We start from the raw sequence: 27,140 nt of genomic DNA on the forward strand, positions 1-27,140 counted from the left end.
GGCCCTGACTATCCTTAAGGAACACAGGCCCTGGCTCGTATCCTGACTATCCTTACTAAACACAGAACCTTGCTATCCTTACCAAACACAGGCCCTGGCTATCCTTACCAAACACAGGCCCTGGCTCGTACTCTCGCTATCCTTATCGATCGCAGGCCCTGGCGAGTGTCCTGGCTATCCTTACCGAACACAGGCCCTGGCTATCCTTACCGAACACAGGCCCTGGCTATCCTTGCCGAACACAGGCCCTGGCTCGTATCCTGACTATCCTTCCAGAACACAGGCCCTTGCTATCCTTACCGAACACAGGCCCTTGCTATCCTTACCGAACACAGGCCCTGACTATCCTTACCGAACACAGGCCCTGTCTCGCACCCTGGCTATCCTTACGGAACACAGGCCCTGGCTATCCTTACAGGAACACAGGCCCTGGCTATCCTTACAGGAACACAGACCCTGGCTATCCTTACCCAACACAGGCCTTGGCTCGTACCCTGGCTATTCTTACTGAACATAGGCCCTGGCTCGTACCCAGGCTATCCTTACTGAACACAGATCCTGGCTCAAATCCTGGCTATTCTTACCAAACACAGGCCTTAACTCGTACCCGGGCTATCCTTACTGAACACAGGCCCTGGCTTGTATCTGTCACAACTGAGGGCCTGAGCTGACGGGAGGCAGCCTCAGTTGTAGGGGCTGAGATGTACCGGAACCTGGGAGGTTGTATCAGACCCCTGGACATGTAAGTAACATGAACAATAACTGCCCGAAGGCGTGACCACGACAACTTAGATAAAAGTCAATGATGTTTATTATGACAACTCCGCATCACAGCAGCAATAAAAGAAAACGTAAAAGTCAGCAAAGAATAAATACAGTTCCTGAGTACTACAGCATGGCAGGAGCCACAGGGCACTGGTAGTGTGAGATAGTTCTTATGATCTTCTAGATGGAAAGTCCTTACCAGGCCCGGCTGTAGCAATGGAGATAACCCAGGATTGTACCAGCTGGTGTTCCAGGAAGAGCTGGGTTGCTGAAGGTAAAACAGCTGCTGTGGATACTGGCTGGAACCAGACTGTTGTTAGCACGGAGTGGATACTGGCTGGAACCAGTTAAATAATAAATGAACTTTGGGAGCGATGAAATGTGAACTGAAATGTAGAACTTGAGAGCGGAGAAATAATAATTCCGGTGGAGAGTGGTAAAGTGTAGAAAGGACACCGGCCCTTTAAGGGAAGCTGTACTCTGCTGGAAGCTGAGGCTGGAAGCAGGTAGTGTTGTAGCTGGAAACAGATGAATCCACAATGGGTTGGAGAGTCAGGCTACACCGCAGGTGGAATGCTGGTGCGGATCTCTATGGTGGAAGTCTTGAGACAGGAGCTGGAACCTGGAAGACAATCATAGAAGAGAGACAAACAGGAACTAGGTTTGACAACCAAAGCACTGACGTCTTCCTTGCTCAGGTACAGCTTACTTATACCTGCAGCAAGGAAGGGGTTGGCTAGGCAATTATGCAAATCAACAACACAGACAGCAGATTGGTGGAAATGATCAGATGACAGAATCCAAGATGGCTGCGCCCATGCAGACACTTGGAGGGAAGTTTGGTTTGTAATCCATGTGGTCTGGGAAACAGTAATGGCGGCGCCGGCCACCGGAGACAGGAGACGCCAGGCTGATAGATGCACATTTAACCACGCGGGCACAGCGGAGGCCGCGGCTGATGAAAACACCACTCTGCATGTGGAAACTCAGGAACAGCGGAATCCGGTCCTGGAACGCTGAGCCCGCCTTAGGAGGCATCTGAAGGGTAAGTAATGGCGTCCAGATACCCGGATCGTGACAGCACCCCCCCCTTTAGGAGTGGCCCCAGGACACTTCTTAGGCTTTAAAGGAAACTTTGCGTGGAAATTTCGTACCAAGGCAGGAGCATGGACGTCAGAGGCATTGGTCCAAGAGCGTTCTTCAGGACCATAGCCCTTCCAGTCAATGAGATACTGAAGTTGACCGTAACGGTGACGTGAGTCCAGGATCTTGGCCACTTCATACTCAACGCCTCGTTGAGTTTGGACTTTCGGAGTTGGTGGAAGTGAGGAATGAAACCGATTCAAGATTAGCGGTTTCAACAGGGAAACATGGAATGTCCTGGGTATTTTTAAGAAGGGAGGTAACTGGAGTCTGTAAGCAACAGGATTGATGACTTGATCAATTTTAAAAGGACCGATGTAGCGAGGTGCAAACTTCATATTGGGAACTCTTAACCTCAAATTCTTCGTGGATAACCATACCCGATCACCCACCTTGAGAGCAGGAACTGCTCGACGCTTCTTATCCGCAAACTTCTTGTACCTGAACGATGCCTTGAGCAGAGCTGATCGTACGCTCTTCCAGATATTGGCAAACTGATGCAAGGTGATATCCACTGCGGGAACAGAAGTTGCTGGAAGCGGTTGGAACTCAGGGACTTTAGGGTGGAATCCAAAGTTGGTGAAGAATGGTGTTGAGGAAGATGAAGAATGATACTGGTTGTTATGACAGAACTCGGCCCAGGGAAGTAATTGAACCCAGTCATCTTGAGAGGAGGACACATAGATGCGGAGGAAGGCCTCCAAGTCCTGATTCACCCTCTCAGTTTGACCATTGGTCTGAGGATGGTAAGCCGTGGAAAACTTTAACTTGACTTGGAGGACTTGACATAAACTTCGCCAGAATTTGGCTGTGAATTGAACTCCTCGATCTGAGATAATTTCTTCTGGAAGACCGTGGAGTCGGAAGATCTCTTGTATGAATACTTGAGCCAACTTGGAAGCTGACGGAAGACCGGTGAGAGGAATGAAGTGTGCCATCTTGGTGAACCGGTCAACTACCACCCAGATGGTATTGAACTTGTTGCACATGGGCAAATCTGTAATAAAATCCATCGACAAATGGGTCCATGGTCGACGGGGAACAGATAGTGGAACCAGTTGCCCCGCAGGCGACTGGCGGGATACTTTATGTTGAGCACACTTTGGGCAAGATGCAATAAACTCCAAAACGTCCTTTTTCAGAGTTGGCCACCAATAGGACCTAGAGATAAACTCCAGGGTTTTTTGGATACCTGTATGTCCGGCAAAACGGGAAGCATGGGCCCAATGCATGAGCTTCTTCCTTAGTGTCGGCTTCACAAAACTTTTCCCTGATGGGGGCGTAGAGTCCATCCCTACCGTGGAGAATGCCAACGGATTTATAATAGGATGCTTGTCTGAAGACTCTGACTCATTTTCTTGCTCCCATGAGCGGGAAAGGGCATCGGCCTTGCGATTCTGAGAGCCCGGACAGAACTGGAGTTTAAAGTCGAACCTGGAAAAGAAAAGTGCCCATCTGGCCTGACGGGGGTTGAGACATTGTGCGCCTTTTAGATATAGAAGGTTCTTGTGGTCTGTAAGGATGGTGATTGAATGAGAAGCTCCCTCCAACAGATATCTCCACTCCTCTAGAGCGAGCTTGATGGCTAGCAACTCCTGGTCGCCAATGGCATAGTTGCGCTCCGCTGGGGAGAACTTCCGTGAGAAGAAACTGCAAGGATGTAAATGACCATCTTTAGCCCTCTGAGATAACACCGCTCCTACTCCAACGGAGGAGGCATCCACCTCTAAGATGAAAGGAGAGTCGATGTCAGGCTGTTTCAGGACAGGTGCAGAGATGAACCTCTGTTTTAAAAGATGAAAAGCTTGCATGGCTTCTTCAGACCACTTGGACGGGTTAGCACCCTTCTTGATGAAAGCAGTAATAGGCGCCACAATGGTGGAAAAGTCTCGTATAAACTTTCGGTAATAATTGGCGAACCCTAAGAACCTCTGGACCCCTTTGAGGGTTAAGGGTACCGGACAATTCTGGATTGCTTGTAGTTTCTCAGGATCCATCTCTAGTCCGGAACCGGACACAATGTACCCTAGAAACGGAATGGACTTGACTTCAAAGACGCATTTCTCTAATTTGCAGTAGAGATGATTGACACGGAGACGGGACAGAACCTCCTTTACCCAGAAACGATGTTCCTCTAAATCGTTGGCAAAAATGAGGATATCATCTAGATAGACCACGACATGACGGTATAGAATGTCTCTGAAGATCTCATTGACGAAATGCTGGAAGACAGCTGGAGCATTGCTCAATCCGAAGGGCATGACGAGGTACTCATAATGTCCGTCACGGGTGTTAAATGCGGTCTTCCACTCGTCACCCTCACGGATCCGGATGAGATTGTATGCACCTCTCAGGTCCAGCTTTGTAAAGATGGTAGCTCCGCTAACTCTGTCAAAGAGCTCAGTAATCAGGGGTAAAGGATAGCGGTTCTTGATGGTAATGTCGTTCAAACCTCTGTAGTCGATGCACGGCCGCAGACCACCATCTTTCTTCTTTACAAAAAAGAAGCCTGCGCCGGCTGGAGAAGAAGAAGGTCGAATGAACCCCTTTGCTAGGTTCTCTTTAATGTATTCCTCCATAGAATGTGTCTCGGGGAGAGACAACGGATAAGTTCGGCCTCGAGGTGGAACCTTCCCTGGAACGAGATCAATCGGGCAGTCCCATTCTCTATGAGGAGGAAGGATATCAGCAGAAGCTTTACTGAACACATCCGTGAAATCTTGATATGGAGGAGGTGGAACATCAGACGACCTGGGGGAGGAAGAACAGACAGGCAACACTTTAAACAAACATGTCTTAGTACAGGAGGAACCCCATGCCAGGATTTGCGTAGTCGTCCAATCAATTGTAGGATTGTGAAGACGGAGCCATGGAAGGCCCAGGACCACAGGATGTGTGGCTCTTGGAATCACTAAAAATGAAATAAGTTCGGAATGAAGAACTCCCACTCTCAGACGAACTGGTAGAGTCCTTAGAGAAATAACTGTATCAAAAATTTTACTGCCATCCACAGCAGTTAAGGAAAAGGACGAAGGAAGTCTCTCGGTGGGTAGGGACCACCGTTTAACATAGGCTTCAGTAATAAAGTTCCCAGCTGCTCCGGAATCCAGGAGGGCAATGACGTTCTGATAACGTTGAGCAACTTGAAGCGAGACTGGGAGGTTACAATCTTGAGGAGATGGAGAGGAGATCATTACTCCTAGCCGGCCCTCTCCTTGGCGAGCTAGGATTTGGAGTTTCCCGGACGTTTGGGACAGGCATTAATGGTGTGAGACGGAGCTGCACAATACAGACAGAGAAACTCGGAGAGACGTCTTCGGCGCTCAGCAGGAGTTAAACGGGAACGGCCAATTTGCATGGGTTCATCTGTAGTTGGTGACAGTTGGCGAGGAGGAGGAGTAGAAGATTTTGGAGCAGATGATCTTCCACGCTCAGTTGCTCTCTCTCTGAAACGTAAGTCAACTTTCGTACAAAGTGAGATTAGCTCATCTAACTTGGAGGGTAAGTCTCTGGTAGCTAACTCATCTTTAATACGCTCGGATAAACCATGCCAGAATGCAGCATACAGGGCCTCGTCGTTCCATGCCAGTTCGGATGCCAGGATCTGGAACTGTATAAGATATTGTCCTACAGTACGTGATTCCTGGCGTAAACGGAGAATCTCAGACGAAGCTGAAGTTACCCGGCCTGGCTCGTCGAAGATGCGCCTGAATGTTGACACAAATGCAGTGTAAGAAGATAGCAGGGTGTCGGACCTCTCCCATAACGGTGATGCCCAATCAAGGGCTGAGCCACTGAGAAGAGAAATAATGTAGGCAATTTTTGTACGGTCACTGGGAAAATTGCCAGGTTGTAGCTCAAACTGAATCTCACACTGGTTGAGAAATCCCCTGCAGAATCTTGGAGATCCGTCAAATTTTGCTGGCGTTGGAAGATGAAGACGTGGAGCAGAAATGGGTAAGGTGGGTGGGGTTATAGCTGGAGTCACTGTGGTTGACGCACCAGACGCGCCTGATCCACGGAGAGTTGTCTGAATCCCATCCAGCCGAGTAGAGAGATCCTGGAGACAGCGGATGATGTGGCCCTGTGCAGCCTCCTGATGTTCTAGTCGGGCTGCCAGTTCTTGCATCGGCCTGGCCGCTTGATCCTGGTCTCCGGCTGGATTCATTAGGTCAGTGCTTACTGTCACAACTGAGGGCCTGAGCTGACGGGAGGCAGCCTCAGTTGTAGGGGCTGAGATGTACCGGAACCTGGGAGGTTGTATCAGACCCCTGGACATGTAAGTAACATGAACAATAACTGCCCGAAGGCGTGACCACGACAACTTAGATAAAAGTCAATGATGTTTATTATGACAACTCCGCATCACAGCAGCAATAAAAGAAAACGTAAAAGTCAGCAAAGAATAAATACAGTTCCTGAGTACTACAGCATGGCAGGAGCCACAGGGCACTGGTAGTGTGAGATAGTTCTTATGATCTTCTAGATGGAAAGTCCTTACCAGGCCCGGCTGTAGCAATGGAGATAACCCAGGATTGTACCAGCTGGTGTTCCAGGAAGAGCTGGGTTGCTGAAGGTAAAACAGCTGCTGTGGATACTGGCTGGAACCAGACTGTTGTTAGCACGGAGTGGATACTGGCTGGAACCAGTTAAATAATAAATGAACTTTGGGAGCGATGAAATGTGAACTGAAATGTAGAACTTGAGAGCGGAGAAATAATAATTCCGGTGGAGAGTGGTAAAGTGTAGAAAGGACACCGGCCCTTTAAGGGAAGCTGTACTCTGCTGGAAGCTGAGGCTGGAAGCAGGTAGTGTTGTAGCTGGAAACAGATGAATCCACAATGGGTTGGAGAGTCAGGCTACACCGCAGGTGGAATGCTGGTGCGGATCTCTATGGTGGAAGTCTTGAGACAGGAGCTGGAACCTGGAAGACAATCATAGAAGAGAGACAAACAGGAACTAGGTTTGACAACCAAAGCACTGACGTCTTCCTTGCTCAGGTACAGCTTACTTATACCTGCAGCAAGGAAGGGGTTGGCTAGGCAATTATGCAAATCAACAACACAGACAGCAGATTGGTGGAAATGATCAGATGACAGAATCCAAGATGGCTGCGCCCATGCAGACACTTGGAGGGAAGTTTGGTTTGTAATCCATGTGGTCTGGGAAACAGTAATGGCGGCGCCGGCCACCGGAGACAGGAGACGCCAGGCTGATAGATGCACATTTAACCACGCGGGCACAGCGGAGGCCGCGGCTGATGAAAACACCACTCTGCATGTGGAAACTCAGGAACAGCGGAATCCGGTCCTGGAACGCTGAGCCCGCCTTAGGAGGCATCTGAAGGGTAAGTAATGGCGTCCAGATACCCGGATCGTGACAGTATCCTGGCTATCCTTACCAAACACAGGACCTGGTTCATACCCTGGCTATCCTTACCGAACACAGGCCCTGGCTGGTATCGCGGCTATCCTTACCGAATGCAGGCCCTGGGTCATTTCCTGGCTATCCTTACCAAATGCATGGCCTGGCAAGTACCCTGGCTATCCTTACCTAACACAGGCCCTGGCTATCCTTACCAAACACAGGTCCTGGCTCGTATCTTGGCTATCCTTACCGAACACAGGCCCTGGCTCGTAACCTGGCTATCCTTACCGAAAGAAGACCCTGGCTCGTTTTCTGGCTATCTGTACTGAACGCAGGGCCTGGCTATCCTTACCGAACACAGGCCCTGGCTACCCTTACTGAACACAGGCCCTGGCTCATATCCTGACTATCTTTACTGAACACAGGCCCTCGCTCGTACCCTGGCTATCCTTACCGAAAGCAGACCCTGGTTCATGCCCTGGCTATCCTTACCAAACACATGTTCTGGCTTGTATCCCAGCTATCCTTACCGAACACAGCAGCCTGTGTAAGCTGAAGTTTAGTCAGGCCTCGCGGTTACTATGGATACGCAGATGTTGGAGCCTCCCCCAGGTCTCACTCCTCCATACATACGTCACATTATTACCTGATGGTCTCATGTCGGGCCTGTTTCTCGGACGCATTTGTCACCATTTGTAGGATAATACGTACTATAGAATGCTAAAACTACACAATAACCCATTATCTATGTAACCAATTCCAGCGGAGTGGAATGCAGAATGAATTGTCCCTTCCGGCTCAGGAAAGATACCACACACTATTCATCAAATTTATTTCATTTAAAACAGAAAAAAATTAAATAATTCAAAATAAACAGCAATAAATAAGAAATAAGTTATGCATTATATAATCACCAAGAATTGGTCTGTTATATCCCTCCCTTCCCCCTCCCTATTTTATATTAAAATACCCTTTACCCCACTCCCACAAAAAAAAATTTCTAGATTTGACGATAAAAGGGCGGAGACTTTTCTCTCACGAGGAACAAAATTATTTACACTTCTGGGAGATTTCAGATACTGTAAACATATACCTTCTTTTTCCGAGCTGACGTGAGCCACTGATTGGCCGTCTGCGACCTCTGATATGCAGATTAGGACAGGCCCACTCTAAGGCTGAGGTCCACGCCCCAGACGTCACCTCACAAAATAACTATGTAAAGACTTTCTTTCTCAGACCATTTCCTGTCTCGGCGGTCCTGCGGTGTACCCTAGGGGCAATGCTCTGTGGGGGGAGGGAGCAGAATGAAGGTGTGCGCAACGCCCAACATGGCGGAATCGGTATACAGTTGCTAGGGTGATGTGCAGGGATTATTTTTTTAATTATTATCTTTGCATCACTGAAAGCATTAAATCAGCTAAACAGCATCTGCCAACAGGCCGGGGACTGAGCCTTGGTCACTAGAGGGCCAGCTGTACTTCAGAGGAACACAGTAGAGGCAGCCATTTTGTGTGCAGAGGCTGCAGCCAATCAGTTCAATGGGATCTAGTGGGTGACTCACGGAGTGCCTAATGCATTGCTTGGCCTCATTCTGATGTCTGCCTCACACCGGTGTGTGCGGGAGGTCATTCATAAAGCGCAAAAGAGTCATGATACCCCCTCACCAGCCATCAGTGAGGAGGAACCGAGAAGCCTCTTACAAGGAAACGGAAATATGTGTGTAATGAAAGGGGTGGTGATAAAGATGTTTGGGGATGGGCGTACTTCCAGTTTGTGGAGGTGTCACCAAACAACGAAAGGTGGGTGGGTGGCATTATAGACCATATTGTGCAGAATGGTGGTGTCACCCGACTGAGGCAACCCCGCTAAATTTTCCAACAAAAAGGATGGCTTCTCCACCCTCGTCTCTCGTGCCCAATAGACATTCACACAACTGAGGGAACCATTTTGAGAATTCCTCGGCACGGTCCTCAGTTCCTATTGGCTGCATTCTCATGAACGCCGGTTCAGCCCTCAAAATGGCCACCTCCGCTGTGCCTCCCAACGCCTAGTTTTGTCCTCTAGCACTGGCGTTGCCAAGGAAAGGTAATGGATGTGGGTGCTGTCGCCTCTCTGGGGGTCGTACGCAATCCCTCTCCAATCACCCAGGTGCAGGTGAGTACCCATGTAATGACCCAATTAGGGTGTGCAACTGAATTAAGACGCAGAAAAATGCCATTGTCCCTCACAACGTCCCCATACTCTCATGTAACATGGATATAAAGCGGAATGTCGGACATGTAGGCGCTTTTGTCCTCCCAAAATGCATCTTGCGATTGGTTAATGGACTTTAGTGACCACCAAGAATTACTTGGGCTCTCTACTATTTAGTTGTCATGTTTCTGCAGTGAGAATTGCGAGGTTGTGTGCCGCTATATCATCGCCACCGCACGCAATCCGCTGGATCACGCCTCCATGTTGTTACAGAAGTGCCGCCTGCTTTAATAACACCCGCGGTGAAAGTGGACTCTGTCCCTTAAAGCGCTTAACCCCAGGGTGTTAAAGCTTGGACGAGTTGCTGGTGACTGCGATAAATGGGTTCCGTTCAGGGTCGTTAAGGACAGGACATTAAACATGGCACCAGCCAAACGTAAGGTGGTGATATTGCACTACTCCCTCCGACATAGCTCTATTTACACAGCAGCTCTCTCTAAATATCAGCGTGGGGGGAGGAGCTGGCTGCCGCCATGGGCGTGCCCCCACCTCCCCGGAATTCTTAAAGTATTTGCTCTACCTGCATAAAAGCATTTATAAAAAGAAAATAGGGTTGTGGGTGAAGACGGGGGTAGGGGGGTCACTTTACAAGCTTCTCAGAGGAAATAAATCTACAGACAATATTATCGTACCCCAGAACCTGTGCCTTTCCAACTACACGAAATCTCACTTTGCGGCATAGAACCCGCAATTATTATTTTGTCTTTTTTTTTATATATTTTTTTTTGTCTTTTTTCCAATTTTTGCTCAACGTTAAAAAATAAATCCAGAGCCCATCAGGGAGGCCGAAAGCGGCACAATAGGCCCTGGCCGCTTCTGTGATGTGTGCAGATCCAGGAATGTCCCAGTCCTCCACCTCCAGGGGGGAAGGTGGGGCGAGGATGAGTCCGGAGGTCCTTGCTGGTTAAGAGTTGGGTGATTATCAGATTCAGCGGTTTTAGCGATTTCCCCTGGAAAAATGTCCTTTCTTGGTCCAGCAGCAGAAATAGTTTGGAGTCCTTTACGAGGTGTGGAGAGAAACGGGGGTGTGAGGGGGGGAGGGGCTGGACCCAGGATCCCCTCAAAACCCCCATATCAGGTGCACCCCTGAAAAGAAAATAAAAAAGGAACAGGTCAGTGATTGGTCAACATCCAAACCTGAGGACGGCACATAGCAAGCGCCTGACATGCCTTCTACCCCCCTGCCTCCCATCTGGGTTTGAATCCTGGGGGAGAACTTGATTTAATGACTATACTATACATCACCAGGTGCATGTCCTATGTTTTTACGTCTACGGTCATGCTTTTGGGGGACGTTATGTAGCAAAATAGCAGCCTACATCAGGGCTGATCATCTACCTTGGCAATTGCCTAAGGCACAGCGGGCACTGAGGGGCTTCGACTCTCTCACCTGTTATTATTCGTTTACAGGGGGGGGGGGGGGGGGGCAGACTGCTATCTTACTTTGAGCCTCATGGGGTCACCAATATTGCCAGCCTAACCAGCAGTGTGTAAGACTGGTGTGACTAAACACCAAATCACCATAACATCCTTTGGATAGTTTAGCCATGGCAGTCCTAGTAGACTTTCAATAAACCCTTTTCCTGGTTCTATCCGCGTTTGTGCCAACACTATTGGCAAAGTAGAGACAATCGGGGGTGGGGGGCACATCTTCACTGGCTCCATAAAGGTTCCTGACCGGCTCCGGATTTCTACATTACATTTTACACCCTTGCATGCGCCAAGCATCATCACTGATAAGAAGATGAAGCACAGAGGAATGAGGCTGGCAGCGGTCTAGGGGCACTTAGAGGAGAGAGTAGTGCCCTCTGATTTATTGGTAGCATCACCCAGAATTCAAAAAGAACCAGATGCATGAGGAGAACAAGCCACAGGACAAACACGCCCATTCACAGGAGATGCTGCTGGAGGACCAAGGGGCCAGGGATGGGCCGAGGGGTCAAGCTCATGTCTAGATGTAGCATCCCGGTGGCTGCATAGGCCACACACCAGCTGAGCTGTAGCCACGCTGCTTCATGTACTACTCTAGTTGGTCCTGTCCCGGGCTCCAGTATCACCACATGTTCCTCACACACCACTTCATTATCCAAGACCTGGACTATGGTCCAGGCCACAGACCATCTCATCCTGTAAACATCTCAGTTCTCCAAAGACACAAAAAGTATAAGAACATAAAGTGGACAGTCCATGCTAGTTCACTTCACATGTCATAGCATCCCGATCTCAGTCCCCAGCCCACAGGATAAGCACTTCAGTAGAGAACAGGTATGCCGGGCAGTAATGCTGAGGGGAGCACAGGTATGCCGGGCAGTAATGCTGAGGGGAGCACAGGTATGCCGGGCAGTAATGCTGAGGGGAGCACAGGTATGCCGGGCAGTAATGCTGAGGGGAGCACAGGTATGCCGGGAAGTAATGCTGAGGGGAGCACAGGTATGCCGGGCAGTAATGCTGAGGGGAGCACAGGTATGCCGGGCAGTAATGCTGAGGGGAGCACAGGTATGCCGGGCAGTAATGCTGAGGGAGCACAGGTATGCCGGGAAGTAATGCTGAGGGGAGCACAGGTATGGCAGGCAGTAATGCTGAGGGGAGCACAGGTATGCCGGGCAGCAATGCTGAGGGGAGCACAGGTATGCTGGGCAGTAATGCTGAGGGGAGCACAGGTATGGCGGGCAGTAATGCTGAGGGGAGCACAGGTATGCCGGGCAGTAATGCTGAGGGAGCACAGGTATGCCGGGCAGTAATGCTGAGGGGAGCACAGGTATGCCGGGCAGTAATGCTGAGGGGAGCACAGGTATGGCGGGCAGTAATGCTGAGGGAGCACAGGTATGGCGGGCAGTAATGCTGAGGGGAGCACAGGTATGGCGGGCAGTAATGCTGAGGGGAGCACAGGTATGCTGGGCAGTAATGCTGAGGGAGCACAGGTATGCCGGGCAGTAATGCTGAGGGGAGCACAGGTATGGCGGGCAGTAATGCTGAGGGAGCACAGGTATGGCGGGCAGTAATGCTGAGGGAGCACAGGTATGGCGGGCAGTAATGCTGAGGGGAGCACAGGTATGGCGGGCAGTAATGCTGAGGGGAGCACAGGTATGGCGGGCAGTAATGCTGAGGGGAGCACAGGTATGGCGGGCAGTAATACTGAGGGGAGCACAGGTATGGCGGGCAGTAATGCTGAGGGAGCACAGGTATGGCGGGCAGTAATGCTGAGGGGAGCACAGGTATGCTGGGCAGTAATGCTGAGGGAGCACAGGTATGCCGGGCAGTAATGCTGAGGGGAGCACAGGTATGGCGGGCAGTAATGCTGAGGGGAGCACAGGTATGGCGGGCAGTAATGCTGAGGGAGCACAGGTATGGCCGGCAGTAATGCTGAGGGGAGCACAGGTATGGCGGGCAGTAATGCTGAGGGGAGCACAGGTATGGTGGGCAGTAATGCTGAGGGGAGCACAGGTACAGCGGGCAGTAATGCTGAGGGGAGCACAGGTATGGTGGGCAGTAATGCTGAGGTGAGCACAGGTATGGCGGGCAGTAATGCTGAGGGAGCACAGGTATGGCGAGCAGTAATGCTGAGGGGAGCACAGGTATGGCGGGCAGTAATGCTGACGGGAGCACTGGTATGCGGGCAGTAATGCTAAGGGGAGCACAGGTATGGCAGGCAGTAATGCTGAGGGGAGCACAGGTATGCCGGGCAGTAATGCTGACAGGAGCACAGGTATGCCGGGCAGTAATGCTGAGGGGAGGACAGGTATGTCGGGCAGTAATGCTGAGGAGAGGACAGGTATGCCGGGCAGTAATGCTGAGGGGAGGACAGGTATGCCGGGCAGTAATGCTGACGGGAGCACAGGTATGGCGGGCAGTAATGCTGAGGGAGCACGGTTATGGCGGGCAGTAATGCTGAGGGGAGCACAGGTACAGGGGGCAGTAATGCTGATGGGAGCACAGGTATGGTGGGCAGTAATGCTGAGGTGAGCATAGGTATGGCGGGCAGTAATGCTGAGGGAGCACAGGTATGGCGAGCAGTAATGCTGAGGGGAGCACAGGTATGGCGGGCAGTAATGCTGACGGGAGCACCAGTATGCGGGCAGTAATGCTAAGGGGAGCACAGGTATGGTGGGCAGTAATGCTGAGGGAGCACAGGTATGGCGGGCAGTAATGCTATGGGGAGCACAGGTATGCCGGGCAGTAATGCTGACGGGAGCACACGTATGCCGGGCAGTAATGCTGAGGGGAGGACAGGTATGTCGGGCAGTAATGCTGAGGGGAGGACAGGTATGCCGGGCAGTAATGCTGAGGGGAGCACAGGTATGGTGGGCAGTAATGCTGAGGGGAGGACAGGTATGCCGGGCAGTAATGCTGACGGGAGCACAGGTATGGCGGGCAGCAATGCTGAGGGAGCGCGGTTATGGCGGGCAGTAATGCTGAGGGGAGCACAGGTACAGCGGGCAGTAATGCTGAGGGGAGCACAGGTATGGTGGGCAGTAATGCTGAGGTGAGCATAGGTATGGCGGACAGTAATGCTGAGGGAGCACAGGTATGGCGAGCAGTAATGCTGAGGGGAGCACAGGTATGGCGGGCAGTAATGCTGACGGGAGCACCGGTATGCGGGCAGTAATGCTACGGGGAGCACAGGTATGGTGGGCAGTAATGCTGAGGGAGCACAGGTATGGCGGGCAGTAATGCTGAGGGGAGCACAGGTATGCCGGGCAGTAATGCTGACGGGAGCACAGGTATGCCGGGCAGTAATGCTGAGGGGAGGACAGGTATGCCGGGCAGTAATGCTGACGGGAGCACAGGTATGGCGGGCAGTAATGCTGAGGGAGCACGGTTATGGCGGGCAGTAATGCTGAGGGGAGCACAGGTATGCCGGGCAGTAATGCTGAGGGGAGCACAGGTATGGCGGGCAGTAATGCTGAGGGGAGCACAGGTATGGCGGGCAGTAATGCTGAGGGAGCACAGGTATGGCGGGCAGTAATGCTGAGGGAGCACAGGTATGGCGGGCAGTAATGCTGAGGGAGCACAGGTATGGCGGGCAGTAATGCTGAAGGATGCACAAGTATTGCCAAATAACCAGCACCACCTGCCAGGATCTCAGTGGTGCTGGTTACTTGACAATGAACGGTTCCTCACTTCAGCAGAGGTCATTGCTGTTGGGGCACAGGTCTTTGGGCCAGTTCTGCGACCCATGACCCCGTACACCTCTTACTAATTACTTAACTGGTATCTTCAATTTAAAGACCCTCTGAAAAATTTTATATACACATGAAACTGCTCGTGTGGCAAAAGCTCAGGCTTTTCCGTAGTCTGGAACCCCGGCCGTTCCTGAGTCACTGTATCCTGTATGACCTGCATATGTGAAAGGTACAGTTCAAGCAGATATAACGCCGACGGTCACTGAGCAATTGTCCAATCAACGTTCTATGTTTTCACAGAGGCCACTAGCCTGCAGAAGTTAGGTGTGGACCTCCGTAGTGCTCTAGGTAATGAGCTCTGAACACGATACGAGTGTTTACTTTTTTTTCATTGAGTCTTTAAATTAAAGATTTGCACAGTAATTATGAGGTAATAAGAATGGCACAGGGGTCTTCTTTCTGTGCAATACCGTGTAGAACCTGGTGGGGATGGCCAGCAATTACGATGAGACTGATTAAAGGGTACCCCCATTACTGTGTTGGCCTTCCAAATGGCCACCTTCAATACTGATCTTAGACTGTGGAAACCAGAGATGGGGCGAGGGAGCGAGAGACAAAGGACAGCTGATTATGGAAGGCGGCGGAAGCGTAAGGTCAGGGTGCACAGTCCACATGTAGCATTGCCAAGACGTAGCATCAGCACACAGGGAGGGGGCCACAGGGGGGGACAGCACGTACACAGGTACAGATGAAGGGGGGACACAGGAGGAAGGAATGTTACAGTTATCAGTTGCGTTATATCAGTAATGGTGGGAAGCAGGTGAACCCCTTTATCAATGCAGCCCCAGGACGGGCAGAGACCAATGAATGCACCTACAGTAGCTGCAGGCGGGTACAAATGTCTTGGATAGCGTCAGATATCTTTGGTCCACATTCTCACCCTTAATCGGTGTTTTCTCTGACGTCCTAGTGGATGCTGGGACTTCCGTAAGGACCATGGGGAATAGCGGCTCCGCAGGAGACTGGGCACAAAGTAAAAGCTTTAGGACTAGCTGGTGTGCACTGGCTCCTCCCCCTATGACCCTCCTCCAAGCCTCAGTTAAGATTTTGTGCCCGGCCGAGAAGGGTGCAATCTAGGTGGCTCTCCTGAGCTGCTTAGAAGTAAAAGTATACTTAGGTTTTTTATTTTCAGTGAGTCCTGCTGGCAACAGGCTCACTGCAGCGCGGGACTAAGAGGAGAAGAAGCGAACTCACCTGACTGCAGAGTGGATTGGGCTTCTTGGCTACTGGACATTAGCTCCAGAGGGACGATCACAGGTTCAGCCTGGATGGGTCCCGGAGCCGCGCCGCCGGCCCCCTTACAGAGCCAGAAGAGCGAAGAGGTCCGGAGAAAGCGGCGGCAGAAGACGTTCCTGTCTTCAGATAAGGTAGCGCACAGCACTGCAGCTGTGCGCCATTGCTCTCAGCACACTTCACACTCCGGTCACTGAGGGTGCAGGGCGCTGGGGGGGAGCGCCCTGAGAAGCAATAAAACTTGATAAAAACCTTATGTGGCTAAAGAAATGCATCACATATAGCTCCTGGGCTATATGGATGCATTTAACCCCTGCCAGTTTTCCAGAAAAAAGCGGGAGAAAAGGCCGCCGTGAAGGGGGCGGAGCCTATCTCCTCAGCACACAAGCGCCATTTTCTTTCACAGCTCCGCTGGAAGGACGGCTCCCTGACTCCCCCCTGCAGACTACACTACAGAAACAGGGTAAAACAAGAGAGGGGGGCACTATTGGCAGCTAATATATAATACAGCAGCTATAAAGGGAGTAACACTTATATAAGGTTATCCCTGAATATATATAGCGCTCTGGTGTGTGCTGGCAAACTCTCCCTCTGTCTCCCTAAAGGGCTAGTGGGGTCCTATCCTCTGTCAGAGCATTCCCTGTGTGTGTGCTGGGTGTCGGTACGATTGTGTCGACATGTATGAGGAGGAAAATGATGTGGAAGCAGAGCAATTGCCTGTGTTAGTGATGTCACCCCCTAGGGAGTCGACACCTGACTGGATGGTTGTATTTAAAGAATTACGTGACAATGTCAGCACTTTGCAAAAAAACTGTTGACGACATGAGACAGCCGGCAAATCAGTTAGTGCCTATTCAGGCGTCTCAGACACCGTCAGGGGCGCTAAAACGCCCGTTACCTCAGATGGTCGACACAGACCCAGACACGGATACTGAATCCAGTGTCGTCGGTGAGGAGACGAACGTAATGTCCAGTAGGGCCACACGTTACATGATCACGGCGATGAAGGAGGCATTGAACATTTCTGACACTACAAGTACCACAAAAAAGGGTATTATGTGGGGTGTGAAAAAAAAACTACCAGTAGTTTTTCCTGAGTCAGATGAATTAAATGAGGTGTGTGATAAAGCGTGGGTTTCCCCCGATAAAAAACTGCTGATTTCTAACAAATTATTGGCACTATACCCTTTCCCGCCAGAGGTTAGGGCACGTTGGGAAACACCCCCTAGGGTAGATAAGGCGCTCAGACGCTTATCAAAACAAGTGGCGTTACCGTCTCCTGATACGGCCGCCCTCAAGGAACCAGCTGATAGAAGGCTGGAAAATATCCTAAAAGGTATATACACACATACTGGTGTTATACTGCGACCAGCAATCGCCTCAGCCTGGATGTGCAGCGCTGGAGTGGCGTGGTCGGATTCCCTGACTGAAAATATTGATACCCTGGATAGGGACAGTATATTATTAACTATAGAGCATTTAAAGGATGCATTACTATATATGCGTGATGCACAGAGGGATATTTGCACCCTGGCATCAAGAGTGAGTGCGATGTCCATTTCTGCCAGAAGGGCGTTATGGACGCGACAGTGGTCAGGTGATGCAGATTCCAAACGACATATGGAAGTATTGCCGTATAAAGGGGAGGAGTTATTTGGGGTCGGTCTATCAGACCTGGTGGCCACGGCAACGGCTGGAAAGTCCACCTTTTTTACCCCAGGTCACCTCTCAGCAGAAAAAGACACCGTCTTTTCAAACTCAGTCCTTTCGTTCCCATAAGAACAAGCGGGCAAAAGGCCACTCATTTCTGCCCCGGGGCAGAGGAAGAGGAAAAAGACTGCACCAGGCAGCCTCTTCCCAGGAGCAGAAGCCCTCCCCCGCTCCTGCCAAGTCTTCAGCATGACGCTTGGGCTTTACAAGCGGACTCAGGCACGGTGGGGGCCCGTCTCAAAAATTTCAACGCGCAGTGGGCTCACTCGCAAGTGGACCCCTGGATCCTGCAGGTAGTATCACAGGGGTACAAATTGGAATTCGAGACGTCTCCCCCTCGAAGATTCCTGAAGTCTGCTCTACCAACGTCTCCCTCCGACAGGGAGGCAGTATTGGAAGCTATTCACAAGCTGTATTCCCAGCAGGTGATAATCAAGGTACCCCTCCTACAACAGGGAAAGGGGTATTATTCCACGCTGTTTGTGGTACCGAAGCCGGACGGCTCGGTGAGACCAATTTTAAATCTAAAATCCTTGAACACTTACATAAAAAGGTTCAAGTTCAAGATGGAATCACTCAGAGCAGTGATAGCGAATCTGGAAGAAGGGGACTATATGGTATCTCTGGACATCAAAGATGCTTATCTTCATGTCCCAATCTTCCCTTCTCACCAAGGGTACCTCAGGTTTGTGGTACAAGACTGTCATTATCAGTTTCAGACGCTGCCGTTTGGATTGTCCACGGCACCCCGGGTCTTTACCAAGGTAATGGCCGAAATGATGATTCTTCTTCGAAGAAAAGGCGTCTTAATTATCCCTTACTTGGACGATCTCCTGATAAGGGCAAGGTCCAGGGAACAGTTAGAGTTCGGAGTAGCACTGTCTCAGGTAGTGTTACGTCAGCACGGGTGGATTCTAAATATCCCAAAATCACAGCTGATTCCAACCACACGTCTACTGTTCCTGGGGATGATTCTGGACACAGTCCAGAAAAAGGTGTTTCTCCCGGAGGAGAAGGCCAGGGAGTTATCCGAGCTAGTCAGGAACCTCCTAAAACCAGTCCGGATCGCATCTTCAGATGCATCAGCGGATTACCCTATCTCCAAGGACAAGGGTGTCTCTCCTGTGGTGGTTACAGAGGGCTCATCTTCTAGAGGGCCGCAGATTCGGCATTCAGGATTGGATGCTGGTGACCACGGATGCCAGCCTGAGAGGCTGGGGAGCAGTCACACAGGGAAGAAATTTCCAGGGCTTGTGGTCAAGCATGGAAACGTCTCTTCACATAAATATCCTGGAACTAAGGGCCATTGCCATTTACAATGCCCTAAGTCAAGCAAGGCCTCTGCTTCAGGGTCAGTCGGTATTGATCCAATCGGACAACATAACGGCAGTCGCCCACGTCAACAGACAGGGCGGCACAAGAAGCAGGAGGGCAATGGCAGAAGCTGCAAGGATTCTCCGCTGGGCGGAGAATCATGTGATAGCACTGTCAGCAGTGTTCATTCCGGGAGTGGACAACTGGGAAGCAGACTTCCTCAGCAGACACGACCTCCACCCGGGGGAGTGGGGACTTCACCCCGAAGTCTTCCAACTGATTGTAAACCGTTGGGAAAAACCAAAGGTGGACATGATGGCGTCCCGTCTCAACAAAAAACTGGACAGATATTGCGCAAGGTCAAGGGACCCTCAGGCAATAGCGGTGGATGCTCTGGTAACACCGTGGGTGTACCAGTCGGTGTATGTGTTCCCTCCTCTGCCTCTCATACCAAAAGTACTGAGAATCATAAGAAAGAGAGGAGTAAGAACTATAATCGTGGCTCCGGTTTGGCCAAGAAGAACTTGGTACCCGGAACTGCAAGAGATGCTCACGGAGGATCCGTGGCCTCTACCTCTAAGAAAGGACCTGCTCCAGCAGGGACCTTGTCTGTTCCAAGACTTACCGCGGCTGCGTTTGACGGCATGGCGGTTGAACGCCGGATCCTGATGGAAAAAGGCATTCCAGATGAAGTCATCCCTACTCTGATCAAAGCCAGGAAGGATGTAACCGCGAAACATTATCACCGCATTTGGCGAAAATATGTTGCGTGGTGTGAGGCCAAGAAGGCCCCCACAGAGGAATTTCAACTGGGTCGTTTCTTACATTTCCTGCAAGCAGGACTGTCTATGGGCCTAAAATTAGGATCCATTAAGGTTCAAATTTCGGCCCTGTCAATCTTCTTCCAGGAAGAACTGGCTTCAGTGCCTGAAGTTCAGACGTTTGTCAAGGGGGTACTGCATATACAGCCTCCTTTTGTGCCACCAGTGGCACCTTGGGATCTCAATGTAGTTTTAGGGTTCCTAAAATCACATTGGTTTGAACCACTCACCACTGTGGACTTGAAATATCTCACATGGAAAGTGGTAATGCTGTTAGCTCTGGCTTCAGCCAGGCGTGTCTCAGAATTGGCGGCTTTATCATATAAAAGCCCTTACCTAATTTTTCATTCAGACAGGGCAGAATTGAGGACTCGTCCTCAATTTCTCCCTAAGGTGGTTTCAGCGTTTCACATGAACCAACCTATTGTGGTACCTGCGGCTACTAGGGACTTGGAGGACTCCAAGTTACTGGACGTAGTCAGGGCCCTGAAAATATATGTTTCCAGGACGGCTGGAGTCAGAAAATCTGACTCGCTGTTTATCCTGTATGCACCCAACAAGCTGGGTGCTCCTGCTTCTAAGCAGACGATTGCTCGTTGGATTTGTAGTACAATTCAGCTTGCACATTCTGTGGCAGGACTGCCACAGCCAAAATCTGTTAAAGCCCATTCCACAAGGAAAGTGGGCTCATCTTGGGCGGCTGCCCGAGGGGTCTCGGCTTTACAACTTTGCCGAGCAGCTACTTGGTCAGGGGCAAACACGTTTGCAAAATTTTACAAATTCGATACCCTGGCTAAGGAGGACCTGGAGTTCTCTCATTCGGTGCTGCAGAGTCATCCGCACTCTCCCGCCCGTTTGGGAGCTTTGGTATAATCCCCATGGTCCTTACGGAAGTCCCAGCATCCACTAGGACGTCAGAGAAAATAAGAATTTACTTACCGATAATTCTATTTCTCGTAGTCCGTAGTGGATGCTGGGCGCCCATCCCAAGTGCGGATTGTCTGCAATACTTGTATATAGTTATTGTTACAAAAAATCGGGTTGTTTATTGTTGTGAGCCATCTTTTTAGAAGCTCCTAAGTTTTATCATACTGTTAACTGGGTTCAGATCACAAGTTATACGGTGTGATTGGTGTGGCTGGTATGAGTCTTACCCGGGATTCAAAATCCTTCCTTATTGTGTACGCTCGTCCGGGCACAGTATCCTAACTGAGGCTTGGAGGAGGGTCATAGGGGGAGGAGCCAGTGCACACCAGCTAGTCCTAAAGCTTTTACTTTGTGCCCAGTCTCCTGCGGAGCCGCTATTCCCCATGGTCCTTACGGAAGTCCCAGCATCCACTACGGACTACGAGAAATAGAATTATCGGTAAGTAAATTCTTATTATTTCCTTCTATAGTACCCCCTAATCTTCAGCACCTGTTCTTTTATTAGCGCCGATAATCCAGTCACATGCCTTACAGCGATCAGATAATGCTGATGTTATCCGTGACATATAAATACCCCGCAGGCCAGGGTATCAGGGCATAAAGCAATCTATCACTCATGATGCAATTTACATATGTTTTAAATTAAGCGGCGTTCAAGGTTGGAAATTAAATTTAGAATTTATTTATGTGCCATTTATTGTTTTTCTGTTCTATACCTCTGGCAACTCTCGTCCTCTCCTCTCTTTACATGATGTCACTGTTGCTATCGCTGACTATAACAGCTCAGATAGTCTGATACAGCGGACAAGAGCACAAATATGAAAGAGCCAAGCAGGATTTTCTAATTACATTTTTTTCTTGTTCATTCATTTTACATTTAGCTATTGTTTTTTGGATATGTTTTTATTATGATTCCTGACATAACCCCGTCATATGACACACCTGTAGTGCAATGTGTGTTGGCTACATGAGGATGCATTGATAAAAAGGTCTCACTTGCCCATTATACAGTGCCTACAACAGCCTATAGAGACAATCATTTTTGCATGGCACATAAATTCCATAGATTCACAGCACTCCATGCATCCTAAACACCACGAGACCTCCCTTGGAGCTGCTCCTCAGGGGCAGGGCTTGAAGGATAGGGAGGGGTAAGGTAGTTAGGGGAGGAGTCTCAAATACAACACGGTCATTCCAGTAGATGCAACTTACAAGGGGTGGTGCTACGAGTCCCAGGGCAGCCAATGGACGCTAGGTATACATCAATGCGACAGAGTCGTCTCAAGATTTGATTGGGCCCTGGCACGAGGTGGGCGGATTTCAAGCGGCAGAAAAAGAGAAGCTTTTTTTTTGGTCATCTGGTTAATATATCCTTTTTTCTCTGACGTCCTAGTGGATGCTGGGAACTCCGTAAGGACCATGGGGAATAGCGGCTCCGCAGGAGACTGGGCACAAAAGTAAAGCTTTAGGACTACCTGGTGTGCACTGGCTCCTCCCCCCATGACCCTCCTCCAAGCCTCAGTTAGATTTTTGTGCCCGAACGAGAAGGGTGCACACTAGGGGCTCTCCTGAGCTGCTTAGTGAAAAGTTTAGTTTTAGGTTTTTTATTTTCAGTGAGACCTGCTGGCAACAGGCTCACTGCATCGAGGGACTAAGGGGAGAAGAAGCGAACTCACCTGCGTGCAGAGTGGATTGGGCTTCTTAGGCTACTGGACACCATTAGCTCCAGAGGGATCGAACACAGGCCCAGCCATGGAGTCCGGTCCCAGAGCCGCGCCGCCGGCCCCCTTACAGAGCCAGAAGCAAGAAGAGGTCCGGAAAATCGGCGGCAGAAGACATCCTGTCTTCACCAAGGTAGCGCACAGCACTGCAGCTGTGCGCCATTGCTCCTCAGCACACTTCACACTTCGGTCACTGAGGGTGCAGGGCGCTAGGGGGGGGCGCCCTGAGCAGCAATAAAAACACCTTGGCTGGCGAAAATACATCACATATAGCCCCCAGGGCTATATGGATGAATTTTAACCCCTGCCAGATTACACTGAAAAACGGGAGAAAAGGCCGCCGAGAAAGGGACGGAGCCTATCTCCTCAGCACACTGGCGCCATTTTCCCTCACAGCTCCGTTGGAGGGAAGCTCCCTGGCTCTCCCCTGCAGTCACTACACTACAGAAAGGGTTAAAAAAGAGAGGGGGGCACTAATTAGGCGCAGTATAAACAATACAGCAGCTATAAGGGGAAAAACACTTATATAAGGTTATCCCTGTATATATATAGCGCTCTGGTGTGTGCTGGCAAACTCTCCCTCTGTCTCCCCAAAGGGCTAGTGGGGTCCTGTCCTCTATCAGAGCATTCCCTGTGTGTGTGCTGTGTGTCGGTACGTTTGTGTCGACATGTATGAGGAGGAAAATGATGTGGAGGCGGAGCAAATTGCCTGTAATAGGGATGTCACCCCCTAGGGGGTCGACACCTGAGTGGATGAACTGCTGGAAGGAATTACATGACAGTGTCAGCTCTTTACAAAAGACAGTGATTGACATGAGACAGCCGGCTACTCAGCTTGTGCCTGTCCAGACGTCTCATAGGCCGTCAGGGGCTCTAAAGCGCCCGTTACCTCAGATGGCAAATACAGACGCCGACACGGATACTGACTCCAGTGTCGACGGTGAAGAGACAAATATGACTTCCAGTAGGGCCACATGTTACATGATTGAGGCAATGGAAAATGTTTTACACATTTCTGATAATACGAGTACCACCAATAGGGGTATTATGTTCAGTGAGGAAAAACTACCTGTAGTTTTCCTGAATCTGAGAAATTAAATGAGGTGTGTGATGAAGCGTGGGTTTCCCCCGATAAAAAAACTGATAATTTCTAAAAAGTTATTGGCATATATCCTTTCCCGCCAGAGGTTAGGGTGCGTTGGGAAACACCCCCTAGGGGGGATAATGCGCTCATACGCTTGTCAAAACAAGGGCTCTACCCTCTCCTGAGATGGCCGCCCTTAAGGATCCTGCTGATAGAAAGCAGGAGGGTATCCTAAAATGTATTTACACACATACTGGTGTTATACTGCGACCAGCAATCGCCTCAGCCTGGATGTGCAGTGCTGGGTTGGCGTGGTCGGATTCCCTGACTGAAAATATTGATACCCTAGATAGGGACAGTATATTATTGCCTGTAGAGCATTTAAAAGATGCATTTCTATATATGGGTGATGCACAGCGGGATATTTGCCGACTGGCATCAAGAGTAAGTGCGCTGTCCATTTCTGCCAGAAGAGGGTTATGGACACGACAGTGGTCAGGTGATGCGGATTCCAAATGGCATATGGAAGTATTGCCTTATAAAGGGGAGGAGTTATTTGGGGTCGGTCTTTCAGACCTGGTGGCCACGGCAACAGCTGGGAAATCCACGTTTTTACCCCAGGTCGCCTCTCAACATAAGAAGACGCCTCTGCCAAGCCCTCAGCATGACGCTGGGGCTTTACAAGCAGACAGGGAGGCAGTGTTGGAAGCCATTCACAAGCTGTATTCCCAGCAGGTGATAATTAAGGTACCCCTCCTGCAACAGGGAAAGGGGTATTACTCCACACTGTTGTGGTACCGAAGCCGGACGGCTCGGTGAGACCGATTTTAAATCTAAAATCTTTGAACACTTACATACAGAGGTTCAAATTCAAGAGAAGGGGACTACATGGTGTCTCTGGACATCAAGGATGCTTACCTTCATGTCCAAATTTACCCTTCTCACCAAGGGTACCTCAGGTTTGTGGTACAGAACTGTCACTATCAGTTTCAGACGCTGCCGTTTGGATGGTCCACGGCACCCTGGGTCTTTACCAAGGTAATGGCCGAAATGATGATACTCCTTCGAAGGAAGGGAGTTTTAGTTATCCCTTACTTGGACGATCTCCTGATAAGGGTAAGATCCTGGGAACAGTTGGAGGTCGGTGTAGCACTATCTCAGGTAGTGTTGCGACAGCACGATTGGATTCTCAATATTCCAAAATCGCAGCTGGTTCCGACGACTCGTCTTCTGTTCCTAGGGATGATTCTGGACACAGTTCAGAAAAAGGTGTTTCTCCCGGAGGAGAGAGCCAGGGAGTTATCCGAGCTAGTCAGGAACCTCCTAAAACCGAGCCAAGTCTCAGTGCATCAATGCACAAGGGTTCTGGGAAAAATGGTAGCTTCCTACGAAGCAAAGCCATTCGGCAGATTCCACGCAAGAACTTTCCAGTGGGACCTGCTGGACAAATGGTCCGGGTCGCATCTTAAGATGCATCAGCGGATAACCCGGTCACCAAGGACAAGGGTGTCCCTCCTGTGGTGGTTGCAGAGTGCTCATCTTCTAGAGGGCCGCAGAGTCGGCATTCAGGACTGGGTCCTGGTGACCACGGATGCCAGCCTGCGAGGCTGGGGAGCAGTCACACAGGGAAGAAATTTCCAGGGCTTATGGTCAAGCCTGGAGACATCATTTCACATAAATATCCTGGAGCTAAGGGCCATTTACAATGCTCTCAGCTTAGCAAGACCTCTGCTTCAAGGTCAGTCGGTGTTGATCCAGTCGGACAACATCACGGCAGTCACCCATGTAAACAGACAGGGTGGCACAAGAAGCAGTCAATGGCAGAAGCTGCAAGGATTCTTCGCTGGGCGGAAAATCATGGCATAGCACTGTCAGCAGTATTCATTCCGGGAGTGGACAACTGGGAAGCAGACTTCCTCAGCAGGCACGGCCTCCACCCGGGAGAGTGGGGAATTCACCCAGAAGTCTTCCACATGATTGTAAACCATTGGGAAAAACCAAAGGTGGACATGATGGCGTCCCGCCTAAACAAAAAATTGGACAGGTATTGCGCCAGGTCAAGGGACCCTCAGGCAATAGCTGTGGACGCTCTGGTAACACCGTGGGTGTACCAGTCAGTGTATGTGTTCCCTCCTCTTCCTCTCATACCAAAAGTACTGAGAATTATAAGACGGAGGGGAGTAAGAACTATACTCGTGGCTCCGGATTGGCCAAGAAGGACTTGGTACCCGGAACTTCAAGAGATGCTCACGGAGGACCCGTGGCCTCTACCTCTAAGAAGGGACCTGCTCCAGCAAGGACCCTGTCTATTCCGAGACTTACCGCGGCTGCGTTTAACGGCAGGGCGGTTGAACGCCGGATCCTGAAGGAAAAAGGCATTCCGGATGAAGTCATCCCTACCCTGATCAAGCCAGGAAGGATGTAACCGCAAAGCATTATCACCGCATTTGGCGAAAATATGTTGCGGGGTGCGAGGCCAGTAAGGCCCCGATGGAGGAATTTTCAACTAGGTCGATTCCTGCATTTCCTGTAAACAGGAGTGTCTATGGGCCTGAAATGGGGGTCCATTAAGGTTCAAATTTCGGCCCTGTCAATTTTCTTCCAGAAAGAACTAACTTCAGTTCCTGAAGTTCAGACGTTTTGTAAAAGGGGTACTGCATATACAGCCTCCTTTTGTGCCTCCAGTGGCACCTTGGGATCTCAATGTAGTTTTGGTGTTCCTAAAGTCACATTGGTTTGAACCACTTGAATCTGTGGAGTTAAAATATCTCACATGGAAAGTGGTCATGTTGTTGGCCCTGGCCTCGGCCAGGCGCGTGTCAGAATTGGGGGCTTTATCCTGTAAAGGCCCTTATCTGATCTTCCAGACAGGGCGGAATTGAGGACTCATCCTCAATTTCTCCCTAAGGTGTTTTCAGCGTTTCACGTGAACCAGCCTATTGTGGTACCTGCGGCTACTAGGGACTTGGAGGACTCCAAGTTGCTGGACGTAGTCAGGGCCCTGAAAATATATGTTTCCAGGACGGCTGGAGTCAGAAAATCTGATTCGCTGTTTATCCTGTATGCACCCAACAAGCTGGGTGCTCCTGCTTCTAAGCAGACTATTGCTCGTTGGATTTGTAGCACAATTCAGCTTGCACATTCTGTGGCAGGCCTGCCACAGCCAAAATCTGTAAAAGCCCATTCCACAAGGAAAGTGGGCTCATCTTGGGCGGCTGCCCGAGGGGTCTCGGCTTTACAACTTTGCCGAGCAGCTACTTGGTCAGGGGCAAACACGTTTGCTAAATTCTACAAATTTGATACCCTGGCTGAGGAGGACCTGGAGTTCTCTCATTCGGTGCTGCAGAGTCATCCGCACTCTCCCGCCCGTTTGGGAGCTTTGGTATAATCCCCATGGTCCTTACGGAGTTCCCAGCATCCACTAGGACGTCAGAGAAAATAAGAATTTACTTACCGATAATTCTATTTCTCATAGTCCGTAGTGGATGCTGGGCGCCCATCCCAAGTGCGGATTGTCTGCAATACTTGTACATAGTTATTGTTACAAAAATCGGGTTATTGTGGTTGTGAGCCATCTTTCCAGAGGCTCCTCTGTTATCATGCTGTTAACTGGATTCAG

At 50.2% G+C, this 27,140-nt stretch overlaps 1 protein-coding gene across 3 annotated transcripts in view; it reads right to left on the reverse strand.

Annotated features, from left to right (window-relative positions):
- Nucleotides 1-10,561: 10,561 nt before the first annotated feature.
- CELF3 (CUGBP Elav-like family member 3) overlaps nt 10,562-27,140 on the reverse strand; it is a 33,626-nt gene continuing 17,047 nt past the window's right edge. For 2 of the 3 annotated variants that reach the window (XM_063946695.1, XM_063946694.1), the window contains one exon: nt 10,562-10,614. The gene's annotated coding sequence lies outside the window, so the exon portion shown is untranslated. Of the gene's footprint in view, nt 10,615-21,928; nt 22,016-27,140 lie in introns of all 3 variants that reach the window. The other variant, XR_010190323.1, reaches the window with a different exon arrangement.

This window comes from Pseudophryne corroboree, chromosome 12 (assembly GCF_028390025.1).
Source record: "Pseudophryne corroboree isolate aPseCor3 chromosome 12, aPseCor3.hap2, whole genome shotgun sequence".
NCBI classification, from domain to species: Eukaryota; Metazoa; Chordata; class Amphibia; order Anura; family Myobatrachidae; genus Pseudophryne; species Pseudophryne corroboree.